Consider the following 19919-nt stretch of genomic DNA (forward strand, 5'->3'; position numbering starts at 1 on the left):
CTTTGCGACCCCATGAATCGCAGCATGCCAGGCGTCTCTGTCCATCACCAACTCCCAGAGGTCACTCAAACTCATGTCTATCAAAATAGATCTTTAGTGTGAGGTTTTATATTTATCTGATTAGGATGCCATGCCGTGCATATATGTTCAGTTGTGTCCAGTTCTTAATTGTGTCTGACTCTTTGCAACCCAATGGACTGTAGACTGGCAGGCTCCTCTGTCCATGAGATTTTCCAGGCAAGAATACTGGAATGGGTTTCCATTTTCTCTTGGGATCTTCCTGATCCCAAGAGGAAATGGAATCCAACTCTTGTCTTCTGCATTGGCAGGTGGATTCTTTACCACTGAGCTACCTGGGAAGCCTGTATTTGGTGTCAGAGGCTAACATTTCTTGCAGTGTCCTTATTTTGGCTTGTTCTTTTGTCTTTGGGTTATGTAGAGAATCTTTAAATGGGGTCTCAGACTTTGAAGTTCTTTTTACCTGTAATGCTCTGTTATTGTATAGAGTTGTATTGATATGGAGGTAAGATGGTTGGGAGTTTTGTGGTATTGTGATTAGGTCTCAGTTTTTTAAACCTGATTTGTGTATCTCTTCTGTTCTTTGAAGGCTGGAGGGAGCTGGAGTTAGGTAAGGTACTTCCTGGTAGGCTAGGTTCTGTTAAAATAATGTTCTTTTCAGACTGTCTTTTTTAAGAAGAACAGAAAGCTTTGGGTATATTTTAAGAATTATTATGTCTCCCTTCCCCCTGCTGGAAATAAAGAAAATTTTTTCAGATTATCACAGTTGAGAACCTGGTAGGGCTCCTGGAGGTAAAACTCTAGAAACTGTTGGGGCCTTTCAAAGACTGAGCTCTCTCATGGTTTTTCAGTCTAAGCTAGTCTACACTGAGTCTCCAGCAGTTTGTCATTTACTGTTTAAAGTGTTCCTACTGATACTGGCTCCAGCTGAAGATTTATCTTCCTAGGCTTTGCTTCTTGCACAGTGTGATTTTCTGTATCTACCTGTCTCTGTAGTTTTCAGGTTAGAGGTTTGCCCTCTGGCTTCAATTCCCTGATTAATTGAAGAAGAGTGGTTGATTTTCATTTTTTCTCTTCAGCTTTTTTATTGCTATAAGGACAAGTGTGATGAATTTCAAGTTCTTTACATGTTGAACCTGATTGAAGGTTATTTTTGAATCTTTTTGACAATTTAGTAATGGTAAAGACTTGGTACAATACTCTTTGTCTGATTTGGCAGTATTACTCATTTGCAATGTGATTTCCTTCTGGAATCAGGTTTGTACATTTTGAGATCATGCATTGTAATTTGCAGGGATGAGTAAAGAACTTTTCCTGAGGGAAGTTAATATTAGGACTGATTTTCGTTATTGGTAAGATGGCTCGTTTTGAGTCCATTTACTGTTACTCTGCAAATTTGGTTTGGGGGTAACAGCAGCTCTCTTTGCATGTGTGGTTTGGGGGCAACAGCAGCCTTTGTTTCCTGTGTTGATAGAGTTTCATTTTTATACCTTACAAAAAATATCTGATTTTATAGTCTGTTTCAGAATAAGGTCATGTCAAGTTACACCAATTTGTACTCTGATAACTATACTGATGATTCTAAGAGTGGGTATTAAACCCTTGTACTGATATTTTTGTATTTATGGAACCAATTAATTGGATGACCTCTTTATGTTGAGTGTCTTAATTTAATTAGATTTCCCACTAAGTATTTTTATGAGTAAAATAAGGTAATGTTAATCCTTAAATTTTCTCTGATGTGGTAAAAAACTTAATGTACCTCTTGCATATTAGATATATTGGTAGAAATTGAGATATAAGAAGAAATTGGTTTAAATTATACATAAAATGTAGTTTATTTTCTTTTGCAAAACCTTCATATTAAAAAATTACTGTTAGAGAAAATTTAGACAACTTTTTCTTAAAGTAAAAGAATCACTTTTAATCCCACTAGCGTAACATGATTGTAGTTACAGGTGGATGTGTGTGCCTTCTAGTACTTTTTTGTATATAGACTTTTTTACATAGTTGTGATCACAATTTATTTTTAAATGTGTGCTTTCCCTGGTGGCTCAGACGGTAAAGTGTCTGCCTACAATGCGGAAGACCCAGGTTCAATCCCTGGGTTGGGAAAATCCCCTGGAGAAGGAAATGGCAACCCACTCCAGCAGTCTTGCCTGGAAAATCCCATGGATGGAGAAGCATGGTAGGCTACAGTCCATGGGGTTGCAAAGAGTCAGACACGACTGAGCCACTTCACTTTCCTTTTCTTTTTGCAGTTAGTAGTATATTCTCTCATTCTGCATCATTGTGTTTCAAAAATAATATTTTTTCTTTGAGTAAGGTATTATTAGATTGATCAGACTGACAGTTTATTGTACCTATCGCTGTCATGAACTATATGTGCATTTAGCTTTTCTCTGTGCTATTTCCTTGCCTGGATTTTCAGAAGTCTCAATTTCTCTTTCTTTCAGCTTCTCTCTCTTTCTTTTAAGGAGTATTTTATATATTTCATGTTCTCTCCCACAGTGCTAATTAGTTTTTACTGGATCTTGAAAAATGGATTTTTTTTTTCTCATATGATCAGAAAACAATGCTTTCAGACTTATACTGCCACAGTTATTCACACAGGTTTGTTCTAAAAAGTGGAAGATTTTCAACCGGATGATAAAATGATCCCCTAGATATGTCAAATTTGGTATTCTAGACTCCCACCCTTAGGTTGTGTTAATAAATTGTCTTTATCCAAATAATTTAATATTTTACAAATTGGATTTTTTCTTTCCTCATATTTATGGGTTTAATGTGATCTCTGTGTCAGGATTCCTTTTAGATTTTCTGTGGTCTTCTGACTTGTCCTCTGCCTGTCATTTGTGCTTAGAGCTCAGTTAGGTCTAGTCATTTGAATGGAAAGTCAGTCCTCAGAGAAACTTATAGAAACTTCTGCTGAGTCTGATGATTCTGAACTTACCTAATTCTTTATACACAATATTTAGCAGTTTCTCAGCAACCATTAGTTAATTTTCATTGTAAATTATACACTAGATTATTGAGTGTTTTTTAAATGGGAAAATTGTTAATTGAACTTTTACTCTCTTGAGTGCCCAAGACAACTGCATGGATAAGATACAAATTAAAGTCTTGAGGAGGCAAAAGTCCAAAGGAAAGACATAATGCTCTGCAGTTATGCCAAACAGGGAACTATGCTCGTATAAAAGATGCTTTGTGAACATAGGGAGAGAGTAATGCTGTCCCCAGAGTGTAAAAGTAAGGAATTTGAGAATGACATCTGAAGGAGGTGACAGTTGAGTTGTGGCAGAGAGATTTTTAAAGCTAAAATTCAAGTATCTGTTCTCCAAAATTTCTTCAACTCTAGACTTCTCTGGTGAAGTTACAGTGTACCATAGCATTCAGTTACAGATCTATACAAAGAGAAGTACTGCTTCTAGTAAGGACCCTGATACTTGGCTGGTTCAGGATCAACAATCCAAAACTATGTTTTTCTTGGCATATTATGCTTACTAGTAATATTGCTATGACTGCTCTACTACCGATGCTGCAGCTGCCTCTTCCGTTGCTGTCACTGCCGTTGTTACTACAGTGCTGTTTCTAATGCTACTGCTGTTACTCCTCCTGTGCCTTCTACCGCTATCCTGCTGCTGCTACCTCCGCTACTACTTTACCAAGCGATACTTGTTTTTACCAGGGACAACTTTATGCTCCTTACAGATTTAAGGTGGGAGATTAGATCATGTTTTAGGTACAGTTTTCAAGAGAAAAAAGGGATTGTTTTCACAAAAACTTAAAATTACCCCCATTTTCAAGAAATATTCTGGTAATGTCAAGTTCTGCTTATGAATGGTTATCCTGTGTTTCCCCTTTCTTTATGTTTCTTGGTATTACTTTATGCATGACAGTATGATTGAACTTTTATAATTATATTTATTCCAAATAAAAATCAACCTAAATGTGCAGCATTTCTCTAGTTAAATGTATGCTTTTGTTGTATTCCTGGGGATTCTGATTATTTCTTTGAGCATTCAGGTCAATCAGGGTATTTCTAAGGTGAGTTCTAGGGTGTTTGTAGGGGGAATTCTAGGTGTTTGTAGGGTGAGTTCTAGAATTTCTGTAGAGAGTATAAGCTATGTAGTAAGACAGGTGTGGTCTGATTCCTGATTTGGATTTGCTTGCTGTGCTTGGATAGTTAAATTAGATGCTGAGTTTCCAAATCTGTAAGATGTGGGTAAATAATAATACAGAGTCTTTAGCACAGTGCCTGGTGTATGCATGAAGTAATGACTCAATACATGTTAACTATTATTATTGTTAACTGAATAGGCATTCCTTAAGTTTCAAGCCTCAAACGTATGGACCTTGGAGAATATAAATATTAATATCTTGGGGCCACTTCGAGCCAAGACTAAATTTTAGGAAGCACGTTTTTATTTATTCATAAAGTGATTTTTTTTTGCATTTTTTAACTTTAGCAAAATACATAATTCTTTTTATTTTTTTGTATATCTATTTTTATAGAGAAGATTGCTTACAGAATGATCAGTTCTCATGTGCCTTTCTGACCTGAAGCTAATCTAGTGTCTACAGATTTTGTCAAAAAATTTTCAAAGAACCTTAATATTGTAAAACAGTCGTACAGAACACTTAGCACAGTACAGAAGAACAGGCTCTTGGCTTATGCTTAAATTCTGGCATAGGATGAGACCACAGGTGTATAGGTTTCCCTGTGATGTGTGTGTATGTGCTAAGTTGCTTCAGTTGTGTCTAACTCTTCATGACGCCATGGACCATAGACTGCTAGGCCTCTCTGTCCATGGGATTCTCCAGGCAAGAGTACTGGAGTGGGTTGCCATCTCTTCCTCCAGGGGGATCTTCCCGGCCCAGAAATCAAACTTGCATCTCTTATGTCTCCTGCATTGGCAGGCAGGTTCTTTACCAATGGCCCCACCTGGGGAGTCCCTTCCTGTGATGTAGGTATTATATTATAGCAAGAGTTGATGAGAGAACCTTTCACAGCTTCTAGTCTGCATAAGTTGACTCACTTGGGATAAGTTAGAGTAATCTGAACTGTGTTGCCAAACTGTAGGGAGAGATGTCTTTTTTTTTTTTTTTAAGTTCTGTATTTGAAAAGTACCTCATTTTAGGTGTTATTAGTGATACCCGATGAAGGCAGCAGAAAAGTCAAGAGACAAATGTAGTCAAATCTAGATTCTATATCCTGTAATCTTTTCAGTCAGGAGTTCTAGGTTCTAGAACCGGGTTTGTGAAATACTGAGGGACCTCCTGAGGGAGCCCACTGATAGTCAAATGATTGATATCTTTTTCTTTGTCTTTCTTTCTTGGGCAATGGAGGTTGGAAATGCATTCAGGGTCACGAAACCTTTTTTTGTATGATTAATGTCTGAAAAGAAATATTCCACCTTCCACCCAGATAGTGTTTCTCTTGGATACTTATATTTTTAGAACAATTATGTTACTGTGTTTTTAAGTTCTGAGTTCCTGACTTGGAATATGGTATAGACAGTTGCAGAATAGGTAAGTCTTACTTAAAAAGTATTTATTACTTCCTGTGCCACCAAATAGTACTAGTCCCTCATAATACAGATACATTCTTAAAAATGCTAGGAGAGTTATCTTTTGGTGATAGTTTAATTTATTGATATACTGTGTAGTTTTGAGATTTTAAGAAAGTGCTACTTTTTTAAATGAAAAAGATGGCTTAAAAACAAGTTTCTTTTAAACACCAGTAAATTACTTGACAGTTTGATTTATTGTGATTGAAAGGGTTTTTAGTTGATCTAATTTTAGATTCTAGAGAATGCTTTACAAAAATACCTGGTTAGTCAGTTAGAACAGTGGTGGACTTTCCTGGTGGTCCAGTGGTTAAGACTCTGTGCTTCCACTGCAGGGGCACGGATTGGATCACTAATTGGGGAAGTTCTACATGCTTCGGGGTACAGCCAAAAAAAAATAATACAGTGGTATTTTTCATACATACTGTTAAAAATCAAAATTTGTGGAGTGATAGCAATGGCACCCCACTCCAGTACCCTTGCTTGGAAAATCCCATGGATGGAGGAGCCTGTTAGGCTGCAGTCCATGGGGTCGCTAAGAGTCGGACACGACTAAGCAACTTCACTTTCACTTTTCACTTTCATGCATTGAAGAAGGAAATGGCAGCCCACTCCAGTGTTCTTGCCTGGAGAATCCCAGGGACGGGGGAGCCTGGTGGGCTTCCGTCTATGGGGTCGCACAGAGTCGGACACAACTGAAGTGACTTAGCATAGCATAGTGTTATACAGTGATACTTTATCATGGAGACTGTATTAGTAGGCAGCATCAGATAAGCTTTTCCTGACCATTCAGACTTAAGTATCTTGTAACTTTTTGTCATATTATCTTATGTATAACACTCTTGTTTCCCTTGTGTATATATGTATGTGTGTGTGTGTATTTGTATTTAGTGATTATTTTCATGCTGGAATGAAAATTCAATGAGAAACCTTTTCTTCTTTTTCATGAAAACCTTTATTAAGTTCCTAAATGCACATGGCCTGAACCATGTATGTGCAGTTTAAGGCCTGAGTGCTTGGCTGAAGGCAGGAAAACCGTTGGCCTTTATCCTGTTTGCAGAGCGTCTGCTGTTCATAGTTGGGTCAGTCCTATGGCATGCAAAGGAGAAGATAAATATCCCAGAGCAAGATTATGCTGAAGTCGAATAATACCGGGGGTACGGACACTGAGCCATCCCTTCTAGTTAACCCCTTGGGATATAACCTGAGCACCTAAGTTATAGCTTCTGACTCATAGTGGGTAGTCAATAAGTATTTGATGGTGGATGGAGGATTTTCTTTTCTCTTTTTTTTTTTTTCTTTGAGGGAGGAGTAGCAGGTTTGAATGCAATATAAATAACTTGAATTCATTTTCATAAAGACTGTGCCAGGAAAATATATCTGCTTACTAAAGAATACATTTAACAATTTAAAAATGAAGAATTAAGAACTCCTTAGTTTTAAGGCTAGCTGATTTTCATCATTGTAACTCTTAAAGGAAAATATAAATCATGATAATTGAGAATTCAAGAGAAATTTTGGTTGACGAAGTGGTAATACATTTGTAATAAAAGTTATACATACAATTAAAATTTTAGAAAAACTTGAATACCATGAAATCACTAAAAAAAAAAAACCTTAAAGGAAAAATCTCTGAGGCAGAACTTTATTCTAGAATCTGGAGGAAAAAAGAAGTATAAAGTAGACTTTAAATAGGATAAAGATTGCCAGAGCAGGCCAATCTGAGGCTAAATATTGTCAGCCAGAAAAAATGGCCTAGAACAGATGTTAGATGGAGGAACCCAGAAGTAAAACCTGCAAGCTGCTGTTGAATTAGATTGTGTTGGATCCATCATGGACTCTCCTTGTTCAGTGCAACCTTCTATGTCCAATACAGTGTCTGGCACTTAGTATTCTCTGCATAAAAATTTTTCCTGAGAACTGCATTAATATGTAGGTAGTAAATTCCTGAGAGCTGATTTCAGACATTTTAGAAGTATCTTTAATACCAGATTGTGGTAGATTTTTAGCTATATATAATTAAAGAAAAATTCTTTTAACCTTTTAGGGCAAAGGATTGGAACTTGTGCCTGTGGCTCTTGCTAATACAGTTGACCCTTGAACAGTGCAGGGGTCAGCAGCACTGACTGTCCCCTCCCTGAAAATATTGTAAATTTACGTTTTCTGTTTACAAGATAAACCTAAATTGTCTGTCAGATACTAAGACTGGACATCAAAAATGAAAAGATAATATGAAAAAGAAATTCATATTTATAGCTATAACAGTTCATGCACTGATAACAAGGAGGTAGCAATATGATTGCTTTATTATAGCCTAGTGTAATTGATATGATTGCTTTGTAGTAGCCTAACCTTACACTAATGAATGAATCATTATAAAATTTTTATGGCATGCAGTGTTTCAGTCATATTCATGATACAGTATTAGAAACATTGTTACATTAAAAACACCCCACTTGTGATGATAAGCAGTTTCTCCAATTATGACAGCGTTTTGCTCTATGGTAATGTAATTATTTGAAAGCAAAGTTATAAAACAGTAAGAAAACTAACGTATTATTAATTTTGAATACCACTTACCTTATGCCTGTTTAAGAACAGGCTATCCACTTCAAGGCTGTCCACTTCATTGCAAGTTTTGCATATGATGTGTTACCCAGTGAATACTTGGGTGATGATGATACAAAAAAATCTCATACAGTTCTTGCTGTGTAGTTACTAAATTTTTCAAAGGAAGACCATACATATGCATTAGATGAGTTTGTTAACTGTACGGCATGATTAGCATTTACTGTTTAAGTGGAAGGTCTTCATCCTCATTGTCTTCACATTGAGTAGGCTGATGAGGAAGAGGAAGATATGAAGTTAGTCTTGCTGTTTCAGGGGAGGCAGAGGTGGAGGAGGTAGAAGGGGAGCAGGAGTGGCAGGCACTTGGTATAACTTTATGGAAATATTTCATAATTTCTGTCTTTTTTGCTTTTGCATTTTTCTGAAACTTTCTGTATGGTACCCATCTTTCTACCGTTTTGGGAAGATTCCCCTGGAGAAGGGAATGGCTACCTACTGCAGTATTCTGGCCTGGAGAATTCCATGGACAGTATAGTCCGTGGGGTCGCAAAGAGTTGGACATGACTGAGAGACTTTCACTTTCACTTTCCTGCCATTTGCTTAATTTCAGTTCCTATATCATAAAAGCATCCATGTTGTAAAAAAGAAGTCAAAAGCAGTCTTGAATAATCAGACCTTATCTGCCAGACATTAGATTCTGTCTAATGTCAGTTTGTTTTCTGGCACTCATTCTTCTATCTCTCTCTCTCTCTTTTAAATTGAAGTATAGTCCATTTACACTGTTGTGTAAGTTTCTGGTGTACAGCAAAGTGATTCAGTTTTATATATGTATTCTTTTTTGTATTCTTTTCAATTATGGTTTGTTATAAGATAATTGGATATAGTCCCCTATGCTATAGAGTAGGACATTGTTGTTTATCTATTTTATATATAGTTTTTTGTGTATGCTAATTTCAAAGTCCTGATTTCTCCCCTCCCTCCCTATTCCTCTTTGGTAGCCATAAATTTGTTTTCTTTTTCTGTGAGTCTGTTTTGTAAATTATTACATTTGTATCATATTTTAGATTCCACATATAAGTGATGTCATGTGATATCTGTCTTTCTAACTTACTTCACTTTAATATGATAATCTTTACGTCCATCCCTATTGCTGAAAATGCCATTTTTTCATTCTTTCTTATGGCTGTGTAGTACATTGTGTATGGTCTTCCCTGGTAGCTCAGCAGTAAAGAATCCACCTGCAAGGCAGGAGACACACAGAGATGCGGGTTTGACACCTGGGTCAGGAAGATCTCCTGGAGAAGAGAATGGCAACCCACTGCAGTATTCTTGCCAACAAAATCCCATGGACAGAGGAACCTGATGGGCTACAGTCCATAGGATCGCTAAGAGTCGGACATGACTGAAGCGACCAAGCATGCACATATATTTATACTACCTCTTTATTCATTTATCTGTTGATGGATATTTGGGTTACCTCCATGTCTTGGCTATTGTAAATGGTGCTGCTGTGAACATTGGAGCACACGTTTTCAAATTAGAGTTTTCTCTAGACATATGCCCAGAAGTGGGACTGCTGAATCATATGGCAATTCTGTTTTTTAGTTTTCTGAGGAACCTCTGTATTGTTCTTTATAGTGGCTGAGCCAAGTTACATTTCCACCAACAGTGTAGGAGAGTTTCCTTTTCTCCACACCATCTCCAGCATTTATTATCTGTTGACTTTTTGATGATGGCCGTTCTGACTAGTATGAAGTGATGCCTCATTGAAGTTTTAATTGGCATTTCTTTAATAATTAGCAATGTTGAGCACCTTTTCATATACCTATTGGCCACCTATATATCTTCTTTGGGAGAAGTATCTGATTAGGTCTTCTGCCTTTGATTGGGTTGCTGCTGCTGTTGTTTTTATTACTGGGTTGTATGAGCAATTATTTGTATACCTTGGAAATTAAGCCCTTGTTGGTCACATTGTTTGCAAATATTTTCTCCCAGTTTGTAGGTTGTTTTATTTATGGTTTCTTTCGCAGTGCAAAAACTTGTTTGGTTATGTCCCATTTGTTAATTTTTTGCTTTTATTTCTGTTGCTTTGGGAGACTTATCTGAGAAAATGGTATTATGATTTATGTCAGAATGTTTTGCCTGTATTTTCTTCTAGGAGTTTTATGGTGTCATGTCTTGTATTTAAATCTTTAAGCCATTTTGAGTTTATTTTTGTGTGTGGTTTGAGGGCATGTTCTAACTTCATTGATTTACATGTAGCTGTCCAGTTTTCCTAAACCCATTTACTGAAGAGACTGTCTTTTCTCCATTGTATATTCTTGCCTCCTTTGTCAAAGATTAACTGCCCGTAGGTGCATGGGTTTATTTCTGGGCTCTCTAGTCTGTCCACTGATCCATATATCTATTTTTTTGATCAATACCATACTGTTTTGTTTCCTGTAGCTTAGTAGTATTGTCTGAAGTTTTGGGAGTGTTATGCCTCTAGCTTTGCTTTCTTTTTTTCAGGATTGCTTTGACCATTCTGGGTCGTTTATGGTACTGTATAAGTTTCAGGATTATTTGTTCTAGTTCTGTGAAAAGTGTCATAGGTAGTTTGGTAGGGATTGCATTAAGTTTGTAGATTGCTTTCAGTAGTAGTCTAGTCTTCTTCCTCATTGTCTGGCACTGATTCAGAAACACTCATCTCTGTCAAGTCATGTTCTTATTAATTGTTCTTGTTTTGTGTCTGTAAGCTCTTGAATGTCTCCAAAATCCTTTTCTTGAAACTCTTTTACCCCCAAACTTTTTTTGCCATATCTTTGAAGATCTCTCAGAATTGCTTTTGAGTCCTTGATTGGCTCTTTCATAAATCCTGTGAAGTCATGTAACATCTGAACACAGTTTTCTCCAGGAGGAATTTGTTTTGGGTTTAATGGCTTTTTCTGTAACAGTGATAGAAGTACAGTGGTGTAATCCTTCAGACTTTCATGATCTGTTGGGTTCTCTTCCATAGCTTTGACAGTCCTTTCCATAGAGTCCTGCATGTTATGAACTGTAAAGGCTCTCTTTACTAGAGAGATATTTGGGGGCAAGTGGACCATTTTAATGCCTTTGGTGTTGAACTCATGGGGTTCTGGGTGGCCACGTGGACATTGCCCAATATCAAAAGAACTTTAAAAGTCAATTACTTACTGGCAAGGTACTCCCTGACTTCAGGGACAAAACATCAATGGAACTGGCATTAAATTCTCTAGTTTTAGGGCCTTCTCCTTTCTTTTGCTTTAAGTTGTCATATAATGAATTTGATTTTTCTCTAATCATATTATATTCTATAGATATTCCTTTCTTATATAAATCCTGTACCCAAATAAAAGCTGCATTTTCAATATATGATAAAAAGGTATTTTGCAAAATGTGCAAGGTTTTTGCACCTGCTGGCTTTATTACAGCGATGACTTCATGAATTTTCTTTTCTTTTTACAATGGTCCTTACAGTGGATTCATTTATCTTGAAATGACAAGCATTGGCAGCTGCAGACTTGAGTCTATGGGGCATATTGGGCAATTCAACTTTTTTTTTGTAATGTCATGAGTTTGCTTATCGGGAGTGCTTCTAGCGTCACTAGTGGCACTTCATATGAGTCCCATGATGTTATTCTAAGTTTATGGTATTGTACTGAACATGATAAAAAATATGTGGAAACCAGGAGAGATCACTTTTTACTGCAATGCGCAATTTACTGGAGAGACAAACTGCTCTTGCAGAGGTGATTAATGTCACATGGCATTTTAAGCAGATAACTCACAACACTTGAACTCATCACAGTGGCAATAGGAGGTGACTCTGAAATTATTATAGTAATACAGTATGTACTCTGGTTAATTTTTTACAGTTATGCTTTACTACTGTGTCTTTATATTTGTTTGCATTTTCCTTAACTGTGAAAGTCACCATGTACGGTCTGTGTTGTGTGCCTAAGTTTTGATATTAACTTTTTATATTGAATTTGTGCATATTTTATAGTCATAAATGACAAAATAGATTCAGATTTGCATATATTTTAGGTATTCATACCTACATTTTTAATTTTTTAAAATATTTCTAGGCTACATAGTTCATCTATGAGTTTTTTCAAATTGTTGCAAATCTCCAAAAACTTTTTCAATATTATTTATTGAAAAAAATCTATGTAAGTGTAATGTTGTTCAAGGGTAAACTGTAATATGCTTTTAATTGTTTGCTGCTTTGTTCTTATCTGTAGCTGGACCCTTATTTTCATGAAAGTTAGAGGGCAGGCCTCCCTGGTTTTTTGAGTTTTGATAGCCAGAATTTGAGTCTATGACCAGTGCACTAATACCAGGATAGAAAATCTTGTATTTATTTTGTTCAGTTCAGTCTCTCAGTCGTGTCCGACTCTTTGTGACCCCATGAATCGCAGCACGCCAGGCCTCCCTGTCCATCACCAACTGCCAGAGTTTACCCAAACTCATGTCCACTGAGTCGGTGATGCCATCCAGCCATCTCATCCTCTGTTGTCCCCTTCTCCTCCTGCCCCCAGTCCCTCCCAGCATCAGGGTCTTTTCCAAAAAGTCAGCTTTTTGCATGAGGTGGCCAAAGTATTGGAGTTTCAGCTTCAGCATCAGTCCTTCCAATGAACACCCAGGACTGATCTTTAGGATGGACTGGTTGGATCTCCTTGCAGTCCAAGGGACTCTCAAGAGTCTTCTCCAACACCACAGTTCAAAAGCATCAATTCTTCTGCGCTCATCTTTCTTCACAGTTCAACTCTCACATCCATACATGACCACTGGAAAAACTATAGCCTTGACTAGACGGACTTTTGTTGGCAAAGTAATGTCTCTGCTTTTGAATATGCTGTCTAGGTTGGTCATAACTTTCCTTCCAAGGAGTAAGCGTCTTTTAATTTCATGGCTGCAGTCACCATCTGCAGTGATTTTGGAGCCCCCCAAAATAAAGTCTGACACTGTTTCCACTGTTTCCCCATCTATTTCCCATGAAGTGATGGGACCAGATGCCATGATCTTCATTTTCTGAATGTTGAGCTTTAAATCAACTTTTTCACTCTCCTCTTTCACTTTCATCAAGAGGCTTTTTAGTTCCTCTTCACTTTCTGCCATGAGAGTGGTGTCATCTGTATATCTGAGGTGATTGATATTTCTCCTGGCAATCTTGATTCCAGGTTGTTAGATCTTAGTAAATAAATTTCCACAGGATTTAATTGCCCTGCTAAAGAACTCTGTATTACTTAGTTATATAAAGTTATGACGATCGAATAAAGGGGTGAATGAGTCATCAAAGCTTTTCTCTTGCAGTTACTGTTTTCAAACTTGCGTGTGTGTTGGTAGCAATGAAAAAATCACTTAATCCTCGATGGACTTGAGAAAACACCTGGAATCTTAAGTTGTTTGTGTCTTCATGGAGTAAAAGAGGTTGATTAAATTGTCCTTTCACAAGTGTAAATAAGAAAAGGATTAGTCTAGGTTTTCTTCTAGGCTTCTATTTTATTTACAGTTTTTTTAAATACTCCCTTCATTTTAATACATCCTAAAATTTGATGAGTATACTTAATATGTTAATGTGCCCCTCCACCCAAAAAGCTACATTAAATCAGTATGGTGCTTTTAATCAGGAATATAATACTAATTTGTTGTTGTTTAGTTGCTCAGTCATGTCTTACTCATTGCTATCCCACGGAAGCAGAATGCCGGGCTTCCCTGTCCTTCACTATCTCCCAGAGCTTGCTCAAACTCATGTCCATTGAGTTGGTGATGCCATCCAGCTATCTCATCCTCTGTCATCCCCTTCTCCTCCTGCCTTCTGTCTTCCCCAGCATCGGGGTCTTTTCCAATGAGTCGGCTCTTTGCATCTGGTGACCAGTGTTGGAATTTCAGCATCAGCCCTTCTAATGAATATTCAGAGTTCATTTCCTTTAGGATTGACTGGTTTGATCTCCTTGCTGTCCAAGGGACTCTAACACAACAGTTCAAAAGCATCAAATCTTATGATGTTAATAGTTTAATGTTATGTCAACTAAAACAATCCTCCCTGAGGGGGAGGGTTTTAAAATTCACCACATAGTGATTATGCCTAAGAAAGAATAAATAGATTAATCCTGTTATCAGTGCCTGTTCTAATTAAAACCAAAGTATACATATTAGTAAGAGATACAGTAAATACTAGATTAAACCATTTTATTTTATTTATTTATTTTTTGATTAAACCATTTTAACAAGAACAAAAAGAATAAACATAAGTTAAGGCTAAGATACTGCCAAAGGTGGGATTGTTTGCTAGGTCCAGGCTGTGAGTGCTATAAGAGGATTATGTGTGTTCTGCACATTATTTATCCTGTAAGAGGTAGTCAGTACATAATGAGTGATAAGTAACTGCTAGTTTATTAGCAGAGGGATTTCAGAGGATGTCCGGGAAGGAACAGAGGAAGAAACAGAGGGTTGTTTGAGCTGTTAATTGCCAGGAACCAGAGATTATATAAACAAACGCTGTCTAATATGGTAGCCAACAGCCACGTGTGGCTGTTTACATTTTGAAAGTTAAAAATTTAATTTTTCAGTTTCACTAGCCATATTTCAAGTGCTCTGTGGCCACTGTCAGTTCAGTCGCTCAGTCATGTCCGACTCTTGGCGACCCCATGAATCGCAGCATGCCAGGCCTCCCTGTCCATCACCAACTCCCAGAGTTCACCCAGACTCAGGTCCATCGAGTCAGTGATGCCATCAAGCCATCTCATCCTCTGTCGTCCCCTTCTCCTCCTGCCCCCAATCCCTCCCAGCATCAGAGTCTTTTCCAATGAGTCAACTCTTCTCATGAGGTGGCCAAAGTACTGGAGTTTCAGCTTTAGCATCATTCCTTCCAAAGAAATCCCAGGGCTGATCTCCTTCAGAATGGACTGGTTAGATCTCCTTGCAGTCCAAGGGACTCTCAAGAGTCTTCTCCAACACCACAGTTCAAAAGCATCAGTTCTTCAGCTCACATCCATACATGACCACAGGAAAAACCATAGCCTTGACTAGACGGACCTTTGTTGGCAAAGTAATGTCTCTGCTTTTCAATATGCTGTCTAGGTTGGTCATAACTTTCCTTCCATGGATTTCCCTGATGGCTCAGACAGTAAAGCGTCTGCCTACAATGCGGGAGACCCGTTTTCAATCCCTGAGTGGGGAAGATCCCCTGGAGAAGGAAATGGCAACCCACTTCAGTAGTCTTGCCTGGAAAATCCCATGGACGGAGGAGCCTGGTAGGCTACAGTCCATGGGGTTGCAAAGAGTTGGACACGACTGAGCGACTTCACTTTCACTTTCACTTTCCTTCCAAGGACTAAGTGTCTTTTAATTTCATGGCTGCAGTCACCATCTGCAGTGATTTTGGAGCCCCCCAAAAATAAAGTCTGACACTGTTTCCACTGTTTCCCTATCTATTTCCCATGAAGTGATGGGACCAGATGCCATGATCTTTGTTTTCTGAATGTTGAGCTTGAAGCCAACTTTTTCACTCTCCACTTTCACTTTCATCAAGAGGCTTTTTAGTTCCTCTTCACTTTCTGCCATAAGGGTGGTGTCATCTGCGTATCTGAGGTTATTGATATTTCTCCCGGCAATCTTGATTCCAGCTTGTGTTTCTTCCATTCCAGCGTTTCTCATGATGTACTCTGCATAGAAGTTAAATAAACAGGGTGACAATATACAGCCTTGATGTACTCCTTTTCCTATTTGGAACCAGTCTATTGTTCCATGTCCAGTTCTAACTGTTGCTTTCTGACCTGCATATAGATTTCTCAAAAGGCAGATCAGGTGGTCTGGTATTCCCATCTCAGAATTTTCCACAGTTTATTGTGATCCACACAGTCAAAGGCTTTGGCATAGTCAATAAAGCAGAAATAGATGTTTTTCTGGAACTCTCTTGCTTTTTCCATGATCCAGCGAATTTTGGCAATTTGATCTCTGGTTCCTCTGCCTTTTCTAAAACCAGCTTGAACATCAGGAAGTTCATGGTTCACATATTGCTGAAGCCTGGCTTCGAGAATTTTGAGCATTACTTTACTAGTGTGTGAGATGAGTGCAATTGTGCATAGTTCGAGCATTCTTTGGCATTGCCTTTCTTTGGGATTGTAATGAAAACTGATCTTTTCCAGTCCTGTGGCCACTGCTGAGTTTTCCAAATTTGCTGGCATATTGAGTGCAGCACTTTCACAGCATTATCTTTCAGGATTTGGAATAGCTCAACTGGAATTCTGTAACCTCCATTAGCTTTGTTCGTAGTGATGCTTTCTAAGGCCCACTTGACTTCACGTTCCAGGATGTCTGGCTCTAGGTGAGTAATCACACCATTGTCATTATCTGGGTTGTGAAGATCTTTTTTGTACAGTTCTTCTGTGTATTCTTGCCATCTCTTCTTAATATCTTCTCCTTCTGTTAGGTCCATACCATTTCTGTCCTTTATCAAGCAGTATATATATTCGATACCATATTGAAAAAAATATATATATATAGAACACTTCCTCATTGTAGATATAGCTGATATAGACATTTTCTCAAAGATTTTAATGATCCAGATAATCATAGTTTTTAAGATAAGATTCTTAGGATTTTTTAGTTTAATATTTATACTGTAAAATTTATTTTGATTTTTCAGTTTTATCATAGATACTCCACTAATTTTTAATTGTTATTTTGTGTTTTTAGATGTTATTTTAATTTAATTTTGAGAATAGGTCCCGTTTATAATATAAATTAATGGAAAAATATGAAATGATAACTGGAATTTGTCCTTCCTGTTAACGAAAAGCATCAATTCTATTAAGTAAGGTAATGAATAGAACAGTGAAAATTCCTTTTAAGGTTTTTACTGTCAGTATTTTAGGAATATGAAACTTTAAAAAATTGCTTCTAGTTCTTTTGGCTAAACATGATAATGTATTTTTCAGTATAGTGCCAGGCTTACAAAAGTTTCTGATTAGGTGTTAGTTAGTTCTTTCAATACATGCATTCATTCACTGGGTCCTGGATCCAAAACCAGATAGATGATCATAAGAATTCCCTGAGAAGTTTTTTAAAAATACAGATATCCATGACATATGGCCTATGATTATATATAGCAGTGTATTAGTATACAAAAGGATTTTGTCTAATTTTTCCTTAGCATTAACTCCTTGAGAGAGAATTGTTGGCTCAAAAGATTTAATCATTTGAGATTCTTGATTCACAGAAACAAATCCCCTTCAGAAAATTTGTATCAATTTACAAACTTTCCCTCACATTTTCTCTACACTGGGTGTTATTGAACTTTTAAGATTTTCTCAGTGGATGAAAAGGGTCTCTTATTTTAGTCTGTATTTCTTTGTCTATGAGTGAGTATCAACGTTTCTCATAAATTTTTTTGAAATGGATTTTTGTGTATTCCTCCTCATTTTAAAAAAATATTTTGGTGAATTATCTGTTTTTGTTATCTGTTCTCTCATAAACCTAAAATTCTTAACTTTGATAAGCAGTAAATTGAATGATAGGGCTTAGAAGGCAGCACCTAAAAATAAGAATTGTCATCTGGAAGATGAGGTGATTTAGATTACTATGCAAATATGGCCATGATGTTAAATCTGTCACATATCTGCAGGATTCTTTTACATATTTCAATCTATTCTCTCATAAATGATGTTTCAGGAGTGATCATTTTCAGTGTGAGTGTGGGGGAATTGGATTAAAATTTTCTAGTATGAAGAAATCAGATATTTTGCTACTATCATTTGAACACTGATCATTACAGTTGGTTCTGGGTGGTATTGAAATTAGTTTGAAACCATGCCCTTAGTAATGCCATCTGACAAAACTGTTTGTTTTACTTTCTTGCCTATGTATAAATGTGATTACAACAGAATCCCCTTAATTTGGGGACTGTTTATCTTTGTGTCCCTAGTAGCTTATAGTATCTGGCCCTTTAAAAGAAAACTCATTTACTTTAGTCCCTACACTTCTGATACCAGACATGTGGGTTTCCCACACCAGTAAATTCTATAATTCTCTAAGAACACCAACTGAGAGTTAGCACAGACTCCACAAATTAAGGGGTCAGTCCCACAAGACTACCCTTACTTCAGGTATCAATTGCGAGTAGTGGGTGCCCAGGTTACCTGTACTTTTGTTTGATTTGACTATAAATCGAGTTGGGGGCAGGTGGGGTACTCCTGAAATCTCCTCAGGTTTGATAATTGTTGTCATGGTTCACAGAACTCAGGGAAACATGTTTGCTAGTTTATTTTAAAGGATATAGTAAAAGATAAAGATGAATAGCCAGATGATGAAGGACTAGGTCTGGGATGGGTGTGCCCCCTCCCAGTACATGGATGTGTTCACCAGTTTGGGAGCTCTCCAAACCTATAGTTTATGGATTTTTTTATGGAGATGTCATCATGTAGATGTGATGGATTATTAACTCAATGTCCAGCCCCTCTCTTCTCCATGGAGGATAGGAGGTGGAGCTGAAAGTTCCAAGCTTCTAATCATGACATGGTCTTTCTGGTGACCAGCCTCCATCCTGAAGCTATCTAGGAGCCCACCAAGAGTAGCCTCATTAAAATAAAAGAAATTCCAAGGGACACAGGAGTTCTGTGTAAGATGCTTCTATCACCCTCATCACTCAGATAATTATCAGGATTTTGGGAGTGCTGTGTCAGAAACTAGTGCCAAAGACTAAATATCAGGAAAAAAAATTGCCCCTACCAGCCCTGTCACTCAAGCAATTATAAGGATTTTAGAGCTCTGTATTAGGAACCGGAGACAGAGACCTATGAATATATTTCTTATTATGTCACACCATGATTGCGGGGGGGGGGCGGTTAAGAATGCTTGTTGATGTGATTGCCTTTTTATCTGAATCTACTCTTTCTACTTTATTATTATGGTAACATCTCCATTTTGGGACTAATAAAACTATAACAAAGTATAGAAATAATCTCTGCTTTTCTCTTTTAAAATTATTTAAAATTTAAAAATCATGATAAAATACACATAGAATTTGGCATTTTAACCATTTTAAAGTGTACAGTTCAGTGGCATTGAGTAGATTTACATTCTTAATGTACTCATCACCACCATCCACCCATAGAACTTTTTTCATTGGCAAAGCTAGTACTGTTGGGTGGTAACTCCCCATTCCCCTACCCTCAACCCCTGTTAACCACCGTTCTACTTTCTGTTTCTGAATTTGACTACTCTGTGTTCCTCATATGAGTGAAATCATACAGTATTTTCTTTTTCTGACTAGCTTATTTCACTTAGTGTAGTGTCTTCGAGGTTCATCCGTGTTGTGCGAGGGTCAGAATTTCCTTTCCATTTAAGCCTGAATAATATTCCATTGTGCATGTTATACTGTATTCTGTTTATCAGTTTTTCTGTCAGTGGACACTTGGGTTGCTTCTGTCTTTTGATTATCATGAGTAATGCAGCTGTGATCATGGGTATACAGTTATCTCTTTGAGACCCTGTATTTAATTCTTTTGGATATAAACCCAGAAGTGGAATTGTTGAGTCATATGGCTTACTCCTTGGAAGGAAAGTTATGACCAACCTAGACAGCATATTAAAAAGCAGAGACATTACTTTGCCAACAAAGGTCTGTCTAGTCAAGGCTATGATTTTTTCAGTAGTCATGTATAGATGTGAGAATTGGACTATAAAGAAAGCTGCATGCAGAAGAATTGATGCTTTTGAACTATGGTGTTGGAGAAGACTCTTGAGAGTCCCTTGGAC

The 19919-nt window shown here is 37.3% G+C and overlaps 1 protein-coding gene and 1 non-coding gene across 24 annotated transcripts in view; both read left to right on the forward strand.

Annotated features, from left to right (window-relative positions):
• The window catches only part of FUT8 (fucosyltransferase 8), a 332165-nt gene that overhangs the window by 69347 nt on the left and 242899 nt on the right, over positions 1–19919 (forward strand). The gene's annotated exons all lie outside the window — the stretch shown is intronic.
• On the forward strand, positions 2062–2133 carry TRNAC-ACA (transfer RNA cysteine (anticodon ACA)). The gene has a single exon. It is a non-coding gene; the product is annotated as a tRNA-Cys (tRNA).

Source organism: Bos indicus, chromosome 10 (genome assembly GCF_029378745.1).
Source record: "Bos indicus isolate NIAB-ARS_2022 breed Sahiwal x Tharparkar chromosome 10, NIAB-ARS_B.indTharparkar_mat_pri_1.0, whole genome shotgun sequence".
NCBI lineage: Eukaryota > Metazoa > Chordata > Mammalia > Artiodactyla > Bovidae > Bos > Bos indicus.